The sequence below is a fragment of the Gorilla gorilla genome, chromosome 14 (assembly GCF_029281585.2).
Source record: "Gorilla gorilla gorilla isolate KB3781 chromosome 14, NHGRI_mGorGor1-v2.1_pri, whole genome shotgun sequence".
In the NCBI taxonomy this organism is placed as follows: domain Eukaryota; kingdom Metazoa; phylum Chordata; class Mammalia; order Primates; family Hominidae; genus Gorilla; species Gorilla gorilla.
The window spans coordinates 92,849,027-92,871,366 of record NC_073238.2 but is presented as its reverse complement, the minus strand read 5'-3'; the positions used below and the strand labels follow the sequence as shown (position 1 = coordinate 92,871,366).

General features: G+C 36.2%; 1 long non-coding RNA gene across 1 annotated transcript in view; it reads right to left on the bottom strand.

The window, feature by feature from the left end:
• The window catches only part of LOC129526503 (uncharacterized), a 272,622-nt gene that overhangs the window by 184,542 nt on the left and 65,740 nt on the right, over positions 1-22,340 (bottom strand). The window lies entirely within an intron of this gene.

Here is a 22,340-nt window from a genome sequence, read left to right as displayed (position 1 = left end):
GGGCACTGTGGGAGACTAGGAACAAGGCTGTCCAGTGTGCACGAGCAGAGGAGGCTCCCTTATGACCCTTGCACCCTAAAGTACAGCAAGACAGAAACATTATGAATGAGGATAAAGACCCTGTCTGTAGCAAGTAGGATCCATAACAATGAATACTGGGTATGTATGTGAGTATTCTACTGCAGAGAACTGCCAGATTTTGAAGAAAAGTGGGCCCATTTAATATCATTGTTAGCGGTCTTTTTCTCTCATAACATTTGTTCTCTATCCTGCTCTTTTCTAACTCAGTAAAAGACTTCTGGGTATGTTGAAGCTGTTAATAATTCCTATTTAGTTTTGTTTTCCATAAACTTGGTCAATTTTTTCTAGCATTAAAAAAAGTTCTTTCCAGCTGTGATTTTAAAGAAATAGCCTCTTCCATTTGTGTCTTATGAGTAAGCCAACATTTCAAATTTAGCAGTTGAGCTAAAACTTCTACACTTTTTTCTCCTTCAGAAAACATCTTCCTCCTTTCTCACTGGTAACTCTGTTTGTTTAAAGTCCTAACTACGGATTCTCATGTGCTATCCTATGTAGCAAGCAGGAGGGGGAAATCTCCGCCCACCTGGATTCATGCCATTTTAGTCCTTTCCTCCCAGACTGAACAGACAATTATTAAGACTTTAGACTTCTTTGAATTCTGCTTGATGTTGAATGAGGTTGTTTACTTCGCAGTTCTGGAGGTTCACACATCTAAAATTGAACAGTTCATATAGTTGGATAATGGTACGTGACTGTAGTCTGAGCATGAAGTACATTTGGATGGCGTATATGTCAACTGAATGCAGGTAGCAATAAGCATGTGTGTTCTGAAGACAAATGAGCAAATTTGCCTCCTTAATTCCTGTAGAACATAGAGCCTCCTTTGTCTTGCGTTGTCTTTCAGCAAACAAAGAAGCAACTTGGCCACATAGCGCTCACGTTTTATTTATTTATTTCCCCCTTGTAGTGTTTTCAGTCCAAGCTGCCCTACATGAAGGAATCATGTCTATGTATTAGCAAGGCCAGACTATTGCATGGGAAGTTCTCTTTTGACCACTGCAACAGATTAACTGTTTGCCATAAGGAAGTCTCTTAACCTCATGGCATTTCCCTTTATGCTCTCCAAGTGGAGGATAATAATGCTGGAAAAGAAAAGTGACTTGATATTCACAAATAGGAAGCATCCTTTCAATGTTTTTGTACATATGGGTTTCTTGTTACAATAATAGTACTATCTTAATGAACCTAAAATAATCCAAGAGGGTTCTACAACACTGCTGTGTGGCTAATAAACCAATTTTTCAGTGTGTCATCTTTTTGTAAAAAAATATTGAAGTAAAAAATATTTTACTTCACCTGTTCATTATCCATGGGAATATTTTGATTGTCATGCAGGAATTGGTAGATAAGTAAAAAAGCACACATATACTAGCTTAGTAGTTTAAAGGCCTCTTACTAGGTGTGAGCTGAGAGGAGTATAACGAAAAACAAAATAAAACAAAAAATACATAAAAATAAAGCTTTTACCATTCATTTTGGTGCAAATAGAATTCATTTTATAAAAGAAAAGCTTACAAAGACTAGACCTCTGGAACTTCAATTTTTATTTGTGTTTCATTATAATCTCACCTCTTCAAGAAAAAAAATGCAATATCTACTAAGTCATTAGCACAATATAAAGCCCCTTTTATTAAATATAAATCAGAGGGAAAATATCTAATATAACCTTATATTGACACTAGTTACATTTTTTTAAAATGCAGATACTCAAATATTATTGAGAAAACCTAAATCATTGAAGAATATGTTCATAAACTAAAACAAAAACTGTAGTGCAGTAAGAGAAAATGAAAGAACCACTCCTCTTTCCCACTAACCTAGCCATATTGAAGCTATTTCAGTCAGCCAACAGCATTGATTCAATATCCACTAGTACAGAGCACTGCATATGTTCTTTGAGTTCAATCAAATAGAACATATAACTCTTGCCTTTAAAGACCTTTCTTTCTAATAAGTCTCCATTAACACAGAAGCATTGAAACATATTCAGAATCCACAGATTGCACTAAGATTTACACAATCAATGGACAGGGAAGGTTAAAGAATGGGCAGCAGAGGAGAGTCCAGAATGCAGTCAGGAGTGCTAGTTTTGATCTCATCAAAGTATCACACCCCATCAACTTTTCTGGCTTCGTACCATGTAATAGTACAACCTCTGTGGATAACCAGAGGTTATCAAGGACAGCTGTGAGCATAAACAGCAGCGATGAGGACCATCAGATAGTCATATGGATGTGTTTATTGTTCCTGCCCTTGGGAGGCCCAGAGGAGCTGCCTATTTGTCCTCTATGTCTAGAAGATCAAGAACCAGAGGGAACAGAGACACTTCCTTGGGGTGCTTTGACAGAAGGCAGGAGACAGTTGGCCTATTTCTACACTCCCAGTCTGGGGAAAGGGGAGGCGCTGTGGGTCTGTGATGACTTCCTGCCTTAGTGATTGTCCTCTCTTGGAAACTCTAACACAAAGACCCAAGTTCCAGTAAGCAAAGAAAGAAAACTAACAATCCATTCAAGGAAAATACATCAGAACAACAGAACTTGTGCCGGGCCAATAGAGCAGTTAGAGTAAAGACTTGACAACTTGAATAAGGAATTAATAAGAACCCTTCAGGAAATTCAAGTATAGCACTTGGGAGACTGTGGATATAAGTAATTTAATACATGAATCAAAGGAGATATGTAGAAGTGACCCAGACGATCAAGGGAGTCAACTATGTCCCAACATAGAGGGCAAGAACATGAAGAAATGAGAATGAGGGGAAAGATAATACTTTCAGAAGTCTAAGAGACCAAACATGCAAGTAAGAGAATTTCTACAAGGCAATGTAAGAACTGGGACAAAAGAGGAATGATTAAAGACATGATAGAGAAAATGTTCTATAAATTACATAACAAATCCCTGTAGTCTCTTGGTAGATTGAGAAGAAAAGATACACATGTAGGAAAAAAAACTTTTAGAAAATATTTCTGAACTTTAAGGAGAAAGAGATAATCTTAAAACTTTCAAGTGAAACAAGTTACAATGAAAAAGAAACTGAAAGACATTGAGCTTCATCAGCAACACCCGAGAGGAGAAGACAGTGAAATGACACCATCACACTACAGAGGAATTTTATTGCAAGCCACCATATCAAAATTGATTATAAATTCACTTTAAATAATTATGATATTGGCAAAAAATAGACAAATGTTTGTAGAAGAGCCTAGCAATTTTAAAAATAAACCTACATTCATAGGACATTTTAATATCTGACAAAGGTAGAAGTTTAGTCTGCTGAGAATATTATGATGATGCAACTGGCTCCTGGTTGAAAAAGAATATAAAATTGTATGCTAAAATAACATAAAATTGTTCCATTATCCTATGCTCTATTCAAAACTAAACTCCAGGTGAATAAAAGCACTATTTTTAAAATTATGAACAAAATACTTGTAATTCAGATCACAGATTATATTATTAGTATTCATAATAAAACTAACTGGAAATAAAGTAAATGTCCATCAATAGGGGAATTACATGAAAATTTATGGCTCATATTGCAAGATTATAAAGTCATTAAACATAAGTTAGGGTCATGCTAATTGACTCAAAGGGACTTTCACTGGTCGTGGAATAAAAACAAGAAAATAAGAAATGAGTTTTTACCTTCATGCTTATAGAAATTTACAAAGACTGATTACATCTATTATTGGAAGGCATGGAGGAAAAGGTTTGGGTTTATACACTGGTGTTTGAAATTTCCAGTGTTATACTTTATTGAAAGTGTCTGGATTGAATTGAATTCAACTAAATAGAATTCAGTTGACTCATAAAGAATCAAATGCAAGTTCCCATTCTGTCTGTTTTAGACTCTATTTTACAAACAAAAGAATTAAATAGAAATAAATAACTATAAGCGACATTTAGAAAGGTCTGAACTTTTGAATACAATCTTTCTGGGTTACTCATGTTCTCTTGTTCAAATATACATGGGATATCACATTGTCCTTGTTATAGCTTTCTCAATTATATGAATAGGTAACATTAAAAATTGTGCTCCAAGAGTTCATGGCATGGTTAAAGCCTCCTAACTTTACAGCACCTTAGATATTAGTCTTGTGAGCATTGTCTCTACCTGTGGCAGCATTATAGACATATTGTATCTGTAAAATGACATGTGCTTATTTTTAAATTTGGTTTTGTTTGAGTATTAGTCAGAATAAACAAGGTAATGCTGCAGTAACAAAATAACCCAGCAATCTCAATAGCTCATTAAAAGTAAAGTTTATTTCTTAATCCTACTGCATGTTAATCAAGGGTCTGCTTCAAGTAGTCACTCAGGAACTCGGTTTTTGCAAGTTCCACCATGTTCATTGAACACACAGCCTCTTCATGTCATGGAACACCCAACCACTTCATGGGAAGGTGCCACGAAGAGACAGTCTTCTTTTGGCAGGGGATAAGGGTTTTGGACGTTTCCTCATTGGTCATTAAATTCTTTGACCTGTTTGTTCACAACTTGTTGAGTAGGACTAGTTAATTTGTACCTGACTGAGGGGCTGTGAAAGAGAATTTCCCAGATGCTCAGAGGAGGTATAACTAGAATTGGCTGATCCCTTTTGTTCTGTACCAAAGTACATTTTGAGGATTTAGGGTTGTGATTGTGTTTTGTTTTGTTAAACTGTAAGTCTAAGTCATAGATGGTGGTATGGTAAAGGAGGCTACAAAAATTAATTTATTCAATAAAAAATGCTATAAAGGGAATTTAGATACCTGCTAAGGTGGCTGAAAGGTAAGGAAATGGAAGATTTCATGGTGGCAGCCTAAAGAAGAATTGGATGCTATTTACAGTAACAAATAAGGTATGGAATTAGGTTATAAAAACAATGTGTAGGAATTGCAAAGAAAGGACAAAAGGCAGCTAATAAAGATAAAGGAAGCAGACAAGGCTGCTATCAAAGTGATGCAGCATAATATGACATTTCAAAATAGTACAGCGGAGAAGAAAAGCACTGAATATGATTTGATTGCTGAGACTGACATTAAGCAACTGTGGCTGCTGCTGAGTCCTCATGTTTACGGCAAACCTCCAGTACAGTGTGTATGATAATTTGGCATATCATGTTTTAGGATTTAGCTTGAAGTCAGGCAGTTAGCTACAGCCCTGAATTCTGAATAAGATATTAGTTTTGTTTTTACTTGAAGTACTGAGAGCTTCCTGAAATTCTTTTTTCTCTAAAAATACCACAGTTACAAAAGCATGACAAGAGAGTTCACATATGTCTTTGAATTAACTTTAACAAATGCCATATTTTCCTTTTTCAAACAGGTATCTTCAGGCACTTCACTCTATACCCTGTTATGCATTCAACGTGCATGACCAAGATTTACCCAGTGAATTCTGTCTGTAAACAGCAAAAGCCAAGAGCAGATTTCCCAGGAAAACCAGACTCTAATGGTAGATATCACCTCACTGACTATAAAGTTAGATACTGTAATATAATCCAAAACTTTAACACACATGTTTACCTCGCCACCCGCTATTAACTTATTTTCCTTATAATGGATGGTTGGTCCTCCTTCTACTATATGATGTATTTGTATTTGTACTATATGATGTATATGATTAAATTGTATTTAATATATTGCTTGTCATCTACATCACAGAAAATTTAATAAACACTTACGTAAACCTGCTATTATAATCACTCTCTAAAAAAAGAAACTTCATTAAGTCCACTTTAAAATTAAATTTGAGAATTCATCCTAACTCATTATTATGGACAAATATATGTAAATGGTGACATTTTAATACAGTCATTTGAACATATTTTTAAAATTGATGAATGATTGCCAAAAGCAAATTTTCTGAAAAGTAATATTTTAGACAAAGGGCCAAAAGCTGATTTTAGTCATTGAAGTGAGTAATTTCCTTTTCAAACCTCTTGACATCTGAACTATAATCATTTTCTGTCTCCCCAACATAAAAGATGGTTAAAAATTTATAGAGAAGAAAATATTAAAAAATGAGAACATTCTGAGTCACTAACTCAGATTCTAACAATCCGAGTTAGTGACTCAGAATATTCTCATTTTATAAGATTTTCTTGAAAATTACGTTTTCAAGGTCCTAACAGTGTTGTTCCTTGAAAAACATGCAATTTATTTATCATATATTTTACTAATAACTAAAATCAGCTTCCATATGCTTTATTAATAAAGCAAAGCCATAAATGTAACAGCAAAATAGATACATTCTTGCTATTTCTAGCACATCATCTTCATGATGAGGAATTTAAAGTGATGGAAGCATTGAAGTAAAAATTAAAAATTTGAAATTTGAAGTTATCCACTTAAAAAATTTGGAGCAATATAAATGAAAATATCATTCCTAAGGATATAACTGTTGACATTATTGTTTGTTAAGAAAAATTAGTATTTAGCCATTATAATTTGGAAAGACATAATACATCCTTCAGAGAGATTCTTCTTCTAATTGCCCCAACAACTTAGATTATGGTGTCACTAAGTTCCATTCTGTCTTAATCCTATACTACAATTATTCTTCTCACACTCCTAGGGAGATTGAATCCACTTATATGCTTTTAATTATCATCTATGTGCAATGACTTTCAAACCCTACAGCTCTTGATTCTGAGTTTTAAGCCTAAATAGCCACATCCATTCAGGATGTCTCCATTTCATTGGCCACAAGTGACTCAAACTCAATTGTTTCAAAGTTAACTTCATCATCCTTCACCCCCAACTTCCCTGCCTTGGATTAAAAATTGGGATCTTTCAATGGCATTTCAATGACCCACACCAACAGACACTAACTTACTCTTGATATCATTCTAGACAGCTTCTCCATCTTTATACTTGCCTCCCTACCCTAACACATATCTAATCATTGCCCAGTCTAACAGTTCTATCTTCTAAAGAAACCATTAATTTTTTTACTTTCATTTTTTAATATTAGCATACACACTCAGGCCAGGACTCTTCTCTGTTAAATTACAGTAATCACTTCCTAAGCTTTCTCCTTAACAGCCTGGCCTTGCCAATTCTAATCTATTCTTCACATTGACACCCCTAAAATGCAAATTGGGCCATGTTAATTATGTTTCCATCAAAATTCTTCAGTGACTTCCCAAGAAGGATAAAATCCAAAATCCAAAACGCATCATACATCTCCTTCATGACTTCTGACATTCTCCACTTTGCATTCCAGGCACATCAAACTTAAATCCTTATATATGCTATGCTCCTTCTCAATTGTGTGATCTGCAGTAAGAATATTCTTCAGTTAGGAACATTATTTCTTCATTTGGTTACTTATGGATCCCAATGTTAATATTAATTATTGTGGGAGGCCATTTTTAAAACCCTTTATAAATTTAAGATTGGTATTCTCTCTCTTTCTCTCTCAAACAATTTTATTGAGGTATAATTGCTATAACAAAAAACTGCCACATGTTTAAGGTACACAATCTGATGCGTTTCAGCACATGCATATACCTATGTATGATACCATCCCCACAATTAAGATTATGAACATATCCATCCCTCCAAAAGATTTTTTGTGTTCGTGTGTGTGTGTGGTGTGTGTGTGTGTGTGTGTGTGTGTGTGTGTTGGGGGTCAAAATACTCAATATAAGATCTTCCTTCTTAACAAATTTTTAAGTGTACAATACTGAATTTTAAACATAGGCATTATGTTGTACAGCAGATCTCTAGAACTGATTCACATTGCATATTTTCTCTTATGACTAAATAGTGTACAATTCTTCATAGCATGTGGCTATCATACCTTGTTTTAATTATATACAAACAGTCCCCTCTTTGCATGGTTCCAATATGCACAGAGTTTAATTATCTTGATTTAGTTAAATCACACAAATCACCCAATAACAGAGTTCACATTAAGTTGGCAGGGTATATTACCTGTGAGTAATTGCATAAGTTATAAACTTTTCCGCTATCTCTTTAGCCTACAAATCACTTCATAAATAGCAAATATGCATCATGATCAGTTACCAATAACAGAACTTCTTTCAAAGTCTGTCAGTGTTTGGTCACTATGCATCTGTTATTTTGTTTACTTAGATAAGAAAGCATTTGGTTGTGTTGCCTTGTTGTCTCCCTATAATTAATCCACATGATATTTTACAAAAATGGAAAATGGAAAGAGGAAATCGGCCAAGAAAAATGAAAGTGCAGCAAAGAAGCAAAAAGTGATAACGTTAGAAGTGAAATTTGGATTGTACACTAATGGAGTTTTAGAAAAAAATAGATGACTATCAGAACATTGATACTGCTGCAATTGGAGAAACTCTAGATATGCTGCCAGAAGAATTTACCTAGGATGAATTTATTAATGTAAATAAGGGAAGTAGTTGTGATGAAAAGAATAAGCGATGTCCCAGCAAAATTAAAGAACTCTCAGAGGTATTTCACAACATTTAAAGTACAAGGGATAAAGTGTTGGAAGCTGGTCCAGATTTAGAAAGGAGCATGACAATTCACCAAGGCATTAATAAGATATTTGCTTCCCATCATTATTTATATGAGGAGAAGGCAAGCACTATTCAAACTATACTTGATAAATTTTTACAAAGAACTACAATAGTCATCTTATTGTTTCTAATGTTTTAAATTACAGTGCACTAAAGAAATATTAGTTTTAGTACATTTTAACACGCCGTCATAATACAAACCCTCAATAAACTAAGTATTGAAGGAACATACTTCAAAATGATAAGAGCCATCTGTGACAAACCCACAGCCAACATCACACTGAACTGGCAAAAGCTGGGAGCATTCCTCCCGAGAACTGGAACAAGACAAGAATGTCCACTCTCACCACTCCTATTAAACATAATGCTAGAAGCCCTAGCAAGGGCAATCAGGCAAGAGAAAGAAATAAAAGGCATCCAAATTGGAAACATTGAAGTCAAATTATCTCTGTTCACTGATGACATGATCTTACACATAGAAAACCTGAAAGACTCCACCAAAATACTCCTAGACTTGATAAACAACTTCAGTATAGTTTCAGAATACAAAATCAGTGTATAAAAATCAGTAGGATTTCTATATACCAATAACATTTAAGATGAGAATAAAATCAATAACAATCCCATTTACAATCGCTACACACACAAATACCTAGGAATATATTTAACTAAGGAGGTGAAATATCTCTACAAGAAGAACTACAAAACACTAATGAAAGAACTTACAGATGACACAAGTAAGTGGAAAAACATCCCATGCTTATCAGTTGAAAGAATCAATGTAGTTAAAATGACTATGCTTCCCAAAGCAATCTACAGATTCAATTCAATTCTCATCAAACTACCAATATCATTCTTCCCAGAATTAGAAAAAAATCCTAAAATGTATATGTAACTAAAAAAGAACCTGAATAGCTAAAGCAATCCTAAGTGAAAAGAACAAAGCTGGAGGCATCACATTACCTGACTTTAAATTATACTATAAAGCTATAGTAACTAAAACAACCTGGCACTGTTGTTTAAAATAGACACATAGATCAATGAAATAGAACAGAGAACCCATAAATAAAGCCACATACTTACAACCAACTGAACTTCAACAAAGTGAACCCATAAATAAAGCCACATACTTACAACCAACTGAACTTCAACAAAGTTGACCAAAAAAAAAAAAAAAGGGGGGGGGGGAAGGACTTCCTACTCAATAAATGGTGCTGGAAAAATAGGGTAGCCCTACGCAGAAGAATGAAACTGGACACCTCTCTCTCACCATAAACAAAAATCAACTCAAGGTGAATTAAAGACTTAAATATAAAACCTGAAAAGATGTAAGTCCAAGAAGAAAACCTAGGTAAAACTCTTCTGGACCTTGGCCTAGGCAAAGAATTTACGACTAAGATCCCAAAAGCAAATGCAACAAAAACAAAAATAGACAAATGTAACTTAATTAAACTAAAAAGCTTCTGCACAGCGAAAGAAATAATCAGCAGAGTAAACAGGCAACCTACAGAATGGGAGAAAACATTTGCCAATTATGCTTCTGCCAGAGAATTCATAACAAGATTCTATTAGGTTTGTGCAAAAGTAGTGGCAAAAACCACAATTACCTTTACACCAACCTAATAAAAAGAACTCAAACAACTCCACAAGAATAAAACAAAACCCACTAAACAGTGGGCAAAAGTCATGACTAGACACTTCTCAAAAGAAGACATGCAAGTGGCCAACAAACATATGAGAAAATGCTCAACCTTTTTTTAAACATCAGATAAATACAAATTAAACCACAATAAGATATCATCTTTCACCAGTCAGAATGGCTATTATTAAAAAGTCAAAAGCAACAGCGGTTGGCATGAATGTGGAGAAAAGGGTATGCTTATAAGACTGTTGGTGAGAATGTACATTAGTACAACCTCCATGGAAAAAAGTATGGAGATTTCCCAAAGATCTAATTATATAACTACCATGTGACCCAACAATCCCACTACTGGGTATCAATCCAAGGGAAAATAAATTATTTTATCAAAAAGATACCTGCACTTGTATGTTTATTACAGCGCTATTCAATAGCAAAGTCATGGAATCAACCTAAGTGTTCATCAGTGGTTGGTTGGATTAAAAAATGTGGTATATATACATCACAGAATACTACACAGCTATAAAAAAAAGAACAAAATCACGTCTTTTGCAGCAACTTGAATGCAGCTGGAGGCCATTATCATAAGTGAAATAACTCAGAAACAGAAATCAAATACTACATGTTCTCACTTATAAGTGGAATCTAAACAGTGAGTACACATGGACATCAAAATGAAAACAATAAACACTGGGGACTCCCAAAGTGGGGAGGTTGGAAGGAAAGTGAGGGTTGAAAAACTACCTATTGGTTACAATGGTCACTGTTTGGATGATGGTCACTGGAAGCCCAAACCCCACCATTATACAATATATCCATGTAACAAATCCGTACATGTACCCCCTGAATCTAAAGTAAAATAAAATTTAAAAAAACTACCAAGTTTTTGCAATAACCTAGACATTGAAAGACAGGATACAAACTTACATGTATATAATTTCAAGTGTATAAAATATGCATGTAAAATAATAAAGGAATATAGCATAAAAATGTAATAATTGTGCATCAGCTAAAGTCTTCTAGAAAGCTGAAGCTAAGAGAGAGTTGGTGTGCAAGAGGTTTATGTAAGGTTGACGGAGAAAGGTTGTGGGTGTAACACCTATGGAAATTAAATAAGAGGTAGCAAGTTTGAGCAGAGAAAGGCTTAGCTCATAGTGCAGATCTGATATCTGATACCTGTGAAAATAAGGGGAGGAGAAGGAAGAATTTGGCAAAGAAAGTCTCAAACTACTGTGTAGATCTGACAAGTCCTTGCCAACCCAAATATTGCTCGTTGGAGGAGTCCTCCGATGGCCAAAACAGCCAGGACCTAGATGTCCTGTCATGCTCATTTCATGGCTTTGGAATAGTCTAGGAAAAAGAGGACTTTTGCTCAAACATTGTCACAGATCATTACAGTGCTGCAGCTGGAGGCTGTCAGTCAACTGAACTCCTCACAACTGAATGACAAGTTTTTTTCAGGAAGGGAAATTGTAATCTCTTGGTGGAATAATGGGTAATCGTCTAATTTGTATAACTTTTAGCAATTATAACTTTTAATTATATATATAACTTCTAATTATAACTTTTAATATATATAACTTTTAATTATAACTTTTAACAATTATAGTCTAATTTGTATAACTTTCGTTTTTTTTATGGTAGGCATGTTCTGTTTTTCTCATTTCAAGAAGTAAACTTTGATTTTTAAAAAATTAGCCTTGAGGTTGTCATCAGCCAAGACACAAAAATAGAACTGCAAATGTTTTACATGCAGTGAAGAAGCATATGAGAAAAACTTCAACATCACTGACCATTAGAGAAATGCAAATCAAAACCACAAAGAGATAGCATCTCACATTGGTCAGAATGGCTATTATTAAAAAGTCAAAAAATAACAGGTGCTGATGAGGTTGCAGAGAAAAAGGAATGCCTATACACTGTTGCTGGGAGTATAAATTAGTTCAACCATTGTAGAAAAGAGTGAGTGATTCCTTAAAGACCCAAAAACAGAGCTACTATTCGACCCAGCAATCGCATTACTGGGTATATATCCAAAGGAATATAAATTGTTCTATCATAAAGACAGAAGCATGCATATGTTCACTGCAGCACTATTCACAATAGCAAAGACATGAAATCAACCTCAATGCCCATCAAAGATAGACTAGATAAAGAAAATGTGGTACATATACACCATGGAATACTATGCAGCCATAAAAAATAATGAGATCATGTCCTTTGCAGGGACATGGAGAGAGCTCAAGGCCATTATCCTTAGCAAACTAACAAAGGAACAGAGAACCAAATATCATATCTTCTTACTTATTAGTGGGGGCTAAATGAAAACAGATGGACACATACAGCAGAACAACAGATACTGGGGCCTATCAGAGGGTGGAGGAAGGAGAGGATCAGCAAAAATAACTAATGGGTACTAAGCTTAATACTTGGGTGATGAAATAATCTGTACAGTAAACACCCATGACACAAGTTTACATATGTAACAAACCTGCACATGTACCCCTGAACTTAAAGGTAAAAAAAAATTAAATTACATTAAATTAAATCTATACTCTAGGGGCAGCTAGATAACATTTAAAGCACCCAATCATAAACCCACCCTCCAGAAGTGACCATTGCAAATACTTTAAATATTGTTATCTAAATCTTCACTAGAGGGTTCGTTAATTAAAAAGTATATTAGTTACACAGTGGTGAAATGTGCTATGTTGGAGGACTGGAAAGAGTAAAACACCACTGCTCTTGTACAGACAATCTGAGTTCAGCCACTATTATTTGAATTTGCTCCTCTGAAATTCAGATGTTGCCAATGTGATGGTATTAAGAGCTGAGATTTTTAAGAAGTAATTTGGTCGTGAGGACTCCTCCCCTCATGAATGGGATTCGGTGCCCTAAAAAGGTTTAACAAAAGGAGTCCATTTTTTTCCTGCCGTTGCACTTTCTGCCACCTGAGGACACAGCATTCATCTCCTTCGGAGGCTGTAGTATTCAAGGCACCATCTTGGAAGCCAAGTGCAGTCCTCACTGGCGCCTTGGTCTTGCACTTCACAGTCTCTGGAACTGTGATATAAATATCTGTTCTTAATTTTTTAAAAAGAATTGCAAATGTTTTTAATTATTGCTTATTTGCACTGTATAACATCAATATCCACCATAGGCTATTTTAAACACTTTGAATTAACTCATTTCAAGGTTTTTTTTTGGTTAATTCTAACTTCATATGACTTTCCTTGCACTTTGTTTTAGCTCTGTCATTGAAATTCTCCCTTTGTAATAGATGCACGTAATTAAGAACAGAAACATCTGAAAGGACTGTAGAAGACACTTACTCTAGAGACCTTCAGATGGAGTAGTCAATGAAGGGTGAGGATGGGTGAGCTCCATCATTCTCAGCCCATTCTCTTTTATGTGTTTATTTATTAAGGTGCTAGTACACAAAATTATCCTTTAAACAAGTAGTTCTGCTGCTGAAAAGGATACAGTCACTGAATTCAAAATTCTACTAATTCTGTATAGCCTGCCCACAAATCCCTATAACATAATTGTTTAAACCATGGTTCACTACCTCCAGCACTGAGTAAGTCACTACCTAATGAGACAAGTGTGTCTTTAGACTACTCTAATGTAGAGAGTTATATCTCTAAATGTTTGACAATAATGAACATAAACATTAGTCTCGCTACCCCTGGTCTGTAGTAAAGGATTATTTCAGTTGTTTTGGGTCCATTATTATTTGGACAAATGAAGAAGCAAAACTGTTAAAAGAACGGGAGTAAAATAGAATGTTATGTACTATGATTTATATCCCTAGAGAATTCTTTTCTATGTTGACATTGGCATTTATCAGAATGACACTGAGTATATCCCCAGTATATATTTGTTGAAAGAACTAATGCTATCCACTATCTTCATTAATTAGTTGGAAATCTGTTATACTAAATTGTTGCCTCTTATCACATGAACATAAGAAGAGACTGTGGAAAATACCTCACATAGTCGTGAATATAAATATGAATTTTCTTGTTATTAGTGAAAACATGCGGCCTTCTAGTGATGATGTCTAAGTGACAAAGATACTTCTTTTAATAACTCTCATTCTGAAATACTGCCATTCTGTGTCTACTGATGAATAAGATCATATATTCTTCTTTTGTATTAATAATTTCGAAATTGTCAACAGCCAGGTTTCTGACTTATCTCCTGTTCCCCATGTTGCTTTAGAACACTGAAAATACGTTGCAACAGGCCAGGTGACTCTATCTATCTGTCTATCTATCTATCTATATATCTATCTATCTATCTATCATCTATCTATTTTTGTGGTTTAAAACTATTTATTCACTTATAATTTAACTGGATTAGGTATTTGGGCAGGGCTCATCTGGCACAACGTGCCTCTATTCCACGTGGTATTGGCTAGGCTTACTCATATGTTTGTGGTAAGTTGGCAGGTCAACTAGGGGTGGTTGGACATGAATAGCCTCACTCACATGTCTAGCATTGGGCTGGAGCTACAGCTAGGATTCAATGGCCTCTCCTGCAGGCTGGCTTGGCCCTTTGCATGATGGCTAGGTTCCAAGCAGGCAAGAGTGGAAGTTGCAAGCTCTCTTGAGGCCTAGGCGCAGAAATTACAGTGTCATTTATGCTGCGTTCTGTTGGTCAAATCAAGTCACAAGAACAGCTCAGATTCAGGAAGTGGGGAAATGAACTCTACTTCTTGATGGGAATTGCTGCAACCAATTTCATTTCTTATTTATTTATTTGTTTATTTGAGATGGAGTTTTGCTCTTGTTGCCCAGAATGGAGTGCAATGGCGCTATCTCAGCTCACTGCAACCTCCACCTCCTGGATTCAAGCAATTCTCCTGCCTCAGCCTCCGAAGTAGCTGAGATTACAGGTGCCTGCTGCAACGCCTGGCTAATACTTTGTATTTTTAGTAGAAATGACTCCTGACGTCAGATGATCAATCCTCCTCAGCCTCCCAAAGTGCTGGGAGTACAGGCATGATCCACTGAGCCCTGCCTCATTTCTTTTAAATAATGAGATGAATAAGTTTTCTGTTTGTTTGTTTGTTATTGCCTTGATTTATCTTTCTTTTCAAATGTCACGTTACAACAAGCCTTACTTGGTTAAAAGATGTCTTCTGTGATTACTTGGTGTGGTCAGGGGTTGATTTTTAGGAGACTCATTTAGAGCACTAAATGCCTTTTGTAGAGGAAACATACACCCTGGTCTTCCTGAGGTGGTCCCAATTTTTGCCAATAGGCCAAGATTCTCTTCGGTTTAAACTTTGTTTCATCGTCTTTAACTCTCAATGTGGTATTTTGAACAACAAACACTTTTTAAAACCTATCTTGAGTTTTTATGACCTGATGGGTACTTTTGTTTTTACCTTTTCAAGGCAAAGATAATTTTCTTGGATAAAATATGCCAACAAAATATGAATTAAGTAGGTCTGTTATCTTAGCATCTAAGAAAAAAGGACCTATACCTTTCTTAACCTTCTCGCTTTTAACAAATTAAAATGAGCTCTTTTGGATCATTTTAAAAGAAAGCAAGCTCCAGCCAGTAAGAGACATTCTTACTCATACGGTTTTGGAAAACACTTTTGTAAACATCCTTGATGAAAAGTCCATTTTTTCACATTTTGCACATGTTCTTTAATAGATAAGACTCAAGTTTATTGATTGAGTTTTGTTTTGGAGAGCCACATCTCTCTTAAAGATCTTCCTGTTAAGAATTTTAGACCATAGGCCGGGTGTGGTGGCTCATGCCTGTGATCCCAGCACTTTGGGGGCCAAGGCAGGTGGATCATCTGAGGTCAGGAGTTCGAGACCAGCCTGACCAACATGGTCAGGCTCTCTACTAAATACAAAAAAATTAGCCAGGCATGGTGGCACATGCCTGTAATCCCAGCTACTTTGGAGGCTGAGGCAGGAGAATCGCTTGAACCTGGGAGGCAGAGGTTGCAGTGAGCCGAGATTGTACCATTGCCCTCCATCCTGGGCAACAAGAGCAAAACTCCATCTCAAAAAAAAAAAAGACCATAAAATTATATTTATGTTTTCTCTAAATTGCTTCAAAACAACCAAGAATATACTGATTCCTCATTTTTTTTATACTAAGGTATTAATAAACTTAAGATGATACTTTTGCATTTTACCGTCAAATTTCTAACTTTACACATTTTCTTATCTGGCAAAATCTGTTGCAAATGAAAGCTCTTCCGCTTAATCCCACTACTTTTTGTAAATTATCATCAAGGAAGGTAAAATTAATTTATGTTATTCTCTGCTTTAAGTTAATGAATCTTTGCCTTGATGTCTGGATAATTCACATTTCTATTACTATTACTCTTATGCTTGGCCCATGTAGAATGCTACTGTCCTTTTCTACATTAAACTTTAACAAGAATTTATACATTTTTTCATAAGGTTCAATATACTGATGATTTTGTAGGCTGCATTATGCATTTCTTCAATTAAAATGGAAATGTGGGGTAGGACTTTCTTAGGGTCTGTGCATTCTTTATAAAGCCCAGTTGCTCTGGGGAAACAGCCAAGAAATTGGTCAGGATTATTTTTTAGGGGTTATTTTACTGGAGATTTTAAGAACTAATAACATCTTGAGTTATTTTTAGTTCAGGGGGATGTGGAAAGATATGCAATTGTAAAGTATTTTGTTGTAGATTAGTATCCATAATGGAAACCTAAACTGCAGATATAACTACAAACCCAGTGCAGTTTTTGTCTTCTGTATGTTGTTGGGGGAATCAAGTTTTACACATAGCAAGCACACGGCCTCCCTGATTCAGGATGCCTTTGTTAGGGTCTGTATTAGCCCTTAATTTTGTTGAAATCCTTTTTCCTTCTTCCTCTTGACAAGTAAGTTCCAAAATATAGTTTATTTTATCTTTCATCATTGAAAAGTGTGTTCCTTTTTCACATATGGGCAGTTCATACAAGGCAAAAATATTAAAGTTGGTTTTACTGTGTCATATAACTTTGATGTATATCAAACTAATTTTGACTAGTTTTGATCCTAAACCTGAAAACATGTAATTAATAATTTGCCTGTTTACTTATGACCCAACTGTAATTCTTTTATTAACAAAAGATTATAAGGAAGGATCCCTTATTAAGCTGATGACTAGACCTACAATTAATTTTCCTTCAGTATATAAAGTATTGTACCAGAGTATTAAAAGATATGTAATATTTTATTGACTAATCTATCCTTTAAAAGGAATACATTTTAGGATGTCATCATTTTGATGTGAATCATGTGAATGTTTATAAAATCCTACTTATTATACATTTAGTGTTTCAAGAGATTCATTTAATTGCCTTTTTGCCCACATATATTATGTAGTCTCTTTGCAACTGTTTTTTTTTTTAAAAAAAGACATTAAAAGAATGGTTTATGTAGAGAAACATTAGTGGATGTTAATTGTCTCCCCACCTGTATTTATGGGTGTTAGATCACTGTTTTGCTCGTTGAAAAGCTGTATTATCAGAGTAAAAGTGTATTTGTAAACTTTATGGGAACCAAAAATTAGGAACAAAACCGTTTTCTTTAAAAAGAAATGGAAATGTGTAGTTTCCACTCACAATAACATCATTCCCATTTCTTCTTTTATCTTCATCCCACCTTTATTCTGAAATTCCAGGAAGTTAAAATTCCTTGAGATAGAGCATTACTTTCTCTCTACAAAACTGTTTTTTTCTGTCATAATATTCAACTGCTGAATATCATTACATTAGGTCTTACAGACACCTATGTTGCACATTTACCCCTTTGCATTAAAACTTCCCATTCATTTATGTGTTACTCATAATGGATATTGTAACATAGGCATCTGAATAATATGTGAATGTGAATATACTGATCTTTTCCTGTGTGTCTAACCCCCACTAAGCAGAACCTGTCAGAAGAGTTTATAAGATACCTTATTTGATAACATGTTTCTGGAAAACAGAGCTGAATAACAGAAGAGTAAAAAGTTAATGTATGTTAAAGGTAATTTGGAAAAGTTCATATATATTACAAGGAGTATTATTAAATAGACCTCTTCTGCAGGCAACAGTTTTGTTATATAATAAACAAACACCTAAGGAATGAAAGGGAGAAGGTTTTAGACATTGATTTCCAGTGCCCACAGTGTTTAGCTTGGCCCAAAGGAGGTTATCTTCTTTCCACTTCTGAGATATCTGTGCACTGGGTTCTTTCAGACAATCCAGGCAGTGGCACCTGAGAAACCTTGGGGCCAGAGTGAGACCTCAGGTGTGGCATTGAAAAGTAGAAGTGGGATGCAGGCTTCCTGGACCTGCTTTTGTAAATCACCAGAATCATATTTGAGATCTGGGTTGTAAGATAATCCATAAGATGCACCTTACACTTAAGAAATATATGGTAAAAATAAAAAATAAAATAAATATATACATTACTGCCTTGCATTTAAAAATACATAAAAATTATTTAACAACTCCCTCACAATAAACTACTCAGTAGTTATGATTTCATCTGGGCATTTGCTTTTTTACTTATATCATGTTAATTATTTTGTAATTTAGTGTACTCTCATAACTCATGAATAGGGAATATAAATGGTTGGTTTATATATTTGGTCCATTTATTCAGGACTTATGTACTAAGAACTCTGAAATATATGAAATTTTACCCTGCTTGCCAACTAGCAATTTCTTGGATATTGGTACAATATCCTGAGTCAGAGTTGGAAAATAGTTTATAATTCATAGAAATAAGAGTAGCTAGAGCTCATCATTTTTGCACTGGGTCTCTGTGCACCAATTCCCACAAGACAATATACAGTGGGTCAGAGAGCACCTGCACGCACAGTTGTTTGCTTTATAGGAGAAGAACCCTGAGTTTAGAGAACCTGAATCTTTTATTTCATAATTGGCAGTAAGAATGTTTCCTTTTGCTCTAGAAAGAGACACTATCTTTATATTCAGACTATTTCACTTTTTGTTCTGGACTATTATTTCAAGGGTATGCAGCCAGGACTGCATGATCTGTGAGGACAAGCAGGAGCCCCACTCCTTCTGAGATGGCAGGGTAGCAGCTCTGTGAGTGTGGCTGGAGCCATCCTGCTACAGCTCCAGCCCTGGGCATCTCTGTGCTTTTGGGGGCCTTGGAAGTCCCCCTCCTACCCCCGCAGGCTCAGAAGTGCCTGCTCCCACTGAAGGCTCCAATCTCAGAACAAAGTCAGGGCTGAGCCCCCGTGCTGTTGCAGTCAGGCCAGGTGTGCACACACTTGGGGCAGTGCCAACATGCCAGTCCCCTGCTGTCTTAGCCCCACCAGACTTAGGCCAAGTGGGTGCTGAGGACAGCCCAGCACTGGTCTGAAGGTGGCCCTTGGCATGAACAGCCTGGGCGCCATGAACAGCAGCAGTAGGCAGACGTGCTCCCAGACAGAATGGAATGGGTCCCTCGTGAAGACCCACCTTCAAGAAGGAAAGGGCCTGAAACCTGGGGGCTTGGCCTCCAGTCCCACCATCTGGAGGAAGAACTTGTGGTGCTTTTCCCTGGGCCCACCCATGGCCACCCATGGGCAATCAGCACGTACTTCCTCCCCTCTGAGGCCCATAAAAACCCCAGACTCAGCCAGACTTGAAGAGAGGACAAAAGACAACAGGGAGACAACCAGACGACCTGCCAGCAAAGAGCAGTCACCCACTCCAGGGCCTCCTCTCTGCCAAGAGCTGCAGAGATGACTGGATGACCTGCCTGCAGAGAGCAGCTACCCATTCTAGGGCCTCTTCTCTGCTGAAAGCTGAAAGCTCAGTGGGATGACCTGCCTGTAGAGGAGCTTCCCACTCCAGGGTCTCCTTTCTGTGAGGAGCTGAGCACTTATCAGGACACCTTGGGTATGGAAGGGAGGGGCCCACTGTGGGTCTCCCATGAGTTGTTCTATCACTCACTAAAGCTCCTCTTCATCTTGCTCATCCTTCGCTTGTATGCATACCTCATTCTTCCTGGATGTAGGATAAGAGCTCAGCACCTGCTAAATGGCAAGGCTAAAAGAGCTGTAACACAAACAGGGCTGAATCATGCTCCTTGCTGGCCACATCTTGGGTGAAGGAAAGGAGAGAAGAGCTGTAGCCCTTCAGGGACCCCAGACCTGGGAGCTCCCCAAGCCAGGACTGTGACTCCCTCTTTGGGGCCCTGTGGTTTGGGAAGTCTCAAAGCTTCTAGGTGCCACTGCATTCCTCAGTGACAGTTGGGGAAGGTGCTTGTGGTGTGCCTGGTTCAGCCACAGCATTGGGGAGAGCCAGCACCTGTGCTGGCACCTGGTGCTGCCCACCCTGTGGCAGCAGCAGGCTTGTCTCAGCAGTGGCTGGAACACACACTTGCTTACACACCCCTTGCTGCTCCATGCCTGTCTCACCCTTGGAGGCATGATATACAGGCTGGTAGCATAAGCTGAGCACAGCCTGCTAGGCCAAGTGGGCCTAATGAGCCCAGTGGCCCCAGGCAAAACTCAGGCAAAGGTGCCACCAGCCACCGAGGTTTCTGGCCAGAAAAGCGACACCCCCAAAGATCCCATAACATTTTTATACAAAAGAAAATAAATGAAGCAAGTGTTTGACCAACAGATATTCACTAATAGACATTCTAAAGATACACTTTGGCCAAAAGAAAGTGATCAGAGGTGGAGGCTCTGGGCAGCCAACAGATGTAGAAGCAAATATATATTTAAAAACTTAATAATGTCTTTGGGTGAGGGGTGCAAAATATACAGAACAAAAATATCACACAGCCAGCTGGAGGTGATTGAGCTGATGTGTTCAGATTCTCATGTTATTCAAGAGATGGGGAAAATATAGATTAGATTTAGACTAAACCCAAAGCAAGATGAGGAAATAAGTAATAAGAAGAAAACAGAAGTTAATGAGATAGAAGATAAACATATAAGAAAAAGAAGGATCAATAAAGCCAAATGTTTCTTGTTTAAAGGAATAATAAAATTCACAAACTAGTGCAAGGCTGAACTAGAGAAAATGAAGGAGGCACAGTAAATACTGTCAGCAACAAAAAAGTGGTTTAAGCACACATGCTGCAAAAAATAGCAATATTATAGAAACAGTGCAATTAAATTTGAAAAGAAATTGAAATTTATACAATTTTCCAAAATTGATTCAAGAAACAACAAAAAGCCTGAGCAATTATTTAATGATTAAATAAATTAAATTACTACGTAATTCCTTTCGGAAAAGAACACACCAGGCCCAGTTGGTTATACTAGTGAATTCTAGTAAATATTCAAACAACAAATAATTCCAGTCTTACACAAACTATTCCTGCATACAGAAAAAAAGGAATTTCTACCCAACTCCTCAATTAACAAAGATGTAATAATCCAAACTCTATATTAATAAATTAAATTTTGCAATGCATAAATAAAATAGAATACGGTGACAAAATTAGGTTGCTTTCAGGAATGCATGGTTAGAAAATAATGTAATTCACCACATTAACAGATTAAAAGAGACTAATCAAATGATGATTTTTGACAGACACAAAAAGGAATACAAGAAAATTCAACATTCAGTTTTAGCAAACCAAGCATAGCTTAACAATTGATATCTATAAAGCAAAAAAGCTTTACAGTAAACATATTTAATTGTATAACATTGAAAACATTTCCAGGGAAAAATCAATATGCCTAGCTTCATTATTTCCATTCAACATTAAGCTAGATGTCCTAGCCAGAATAGCACAGCAAGAAAGCTGAAATTTATAATATTTGAAAAGGATGAAAACGTAGTCGTTCTTATTTGAAAATGATATGACCATAAACATCAAAAACACACAAAAATTTTACAACTAAATTATTTCCTTAGAAAGATGATGGCTTGAGGGTTTTTTCCTTATAAACATATGCAAAACCAGTCACATTCCCATACAGCAGTAATAAATAGTTAGTAATACAGTTTCATAATGGCTATAATTTACAATAGCATTAAAAGCTATAATGAGGAGATGTTGGTCAAAAGATGCAAAGTTTCAGTTAGGATGAATAAGTTCTGGAGGTCTGTTGTACAGCAAGGTGACTACAGTTAATAATAATGCATTGTATACCTGAAAACTGCTAAGGA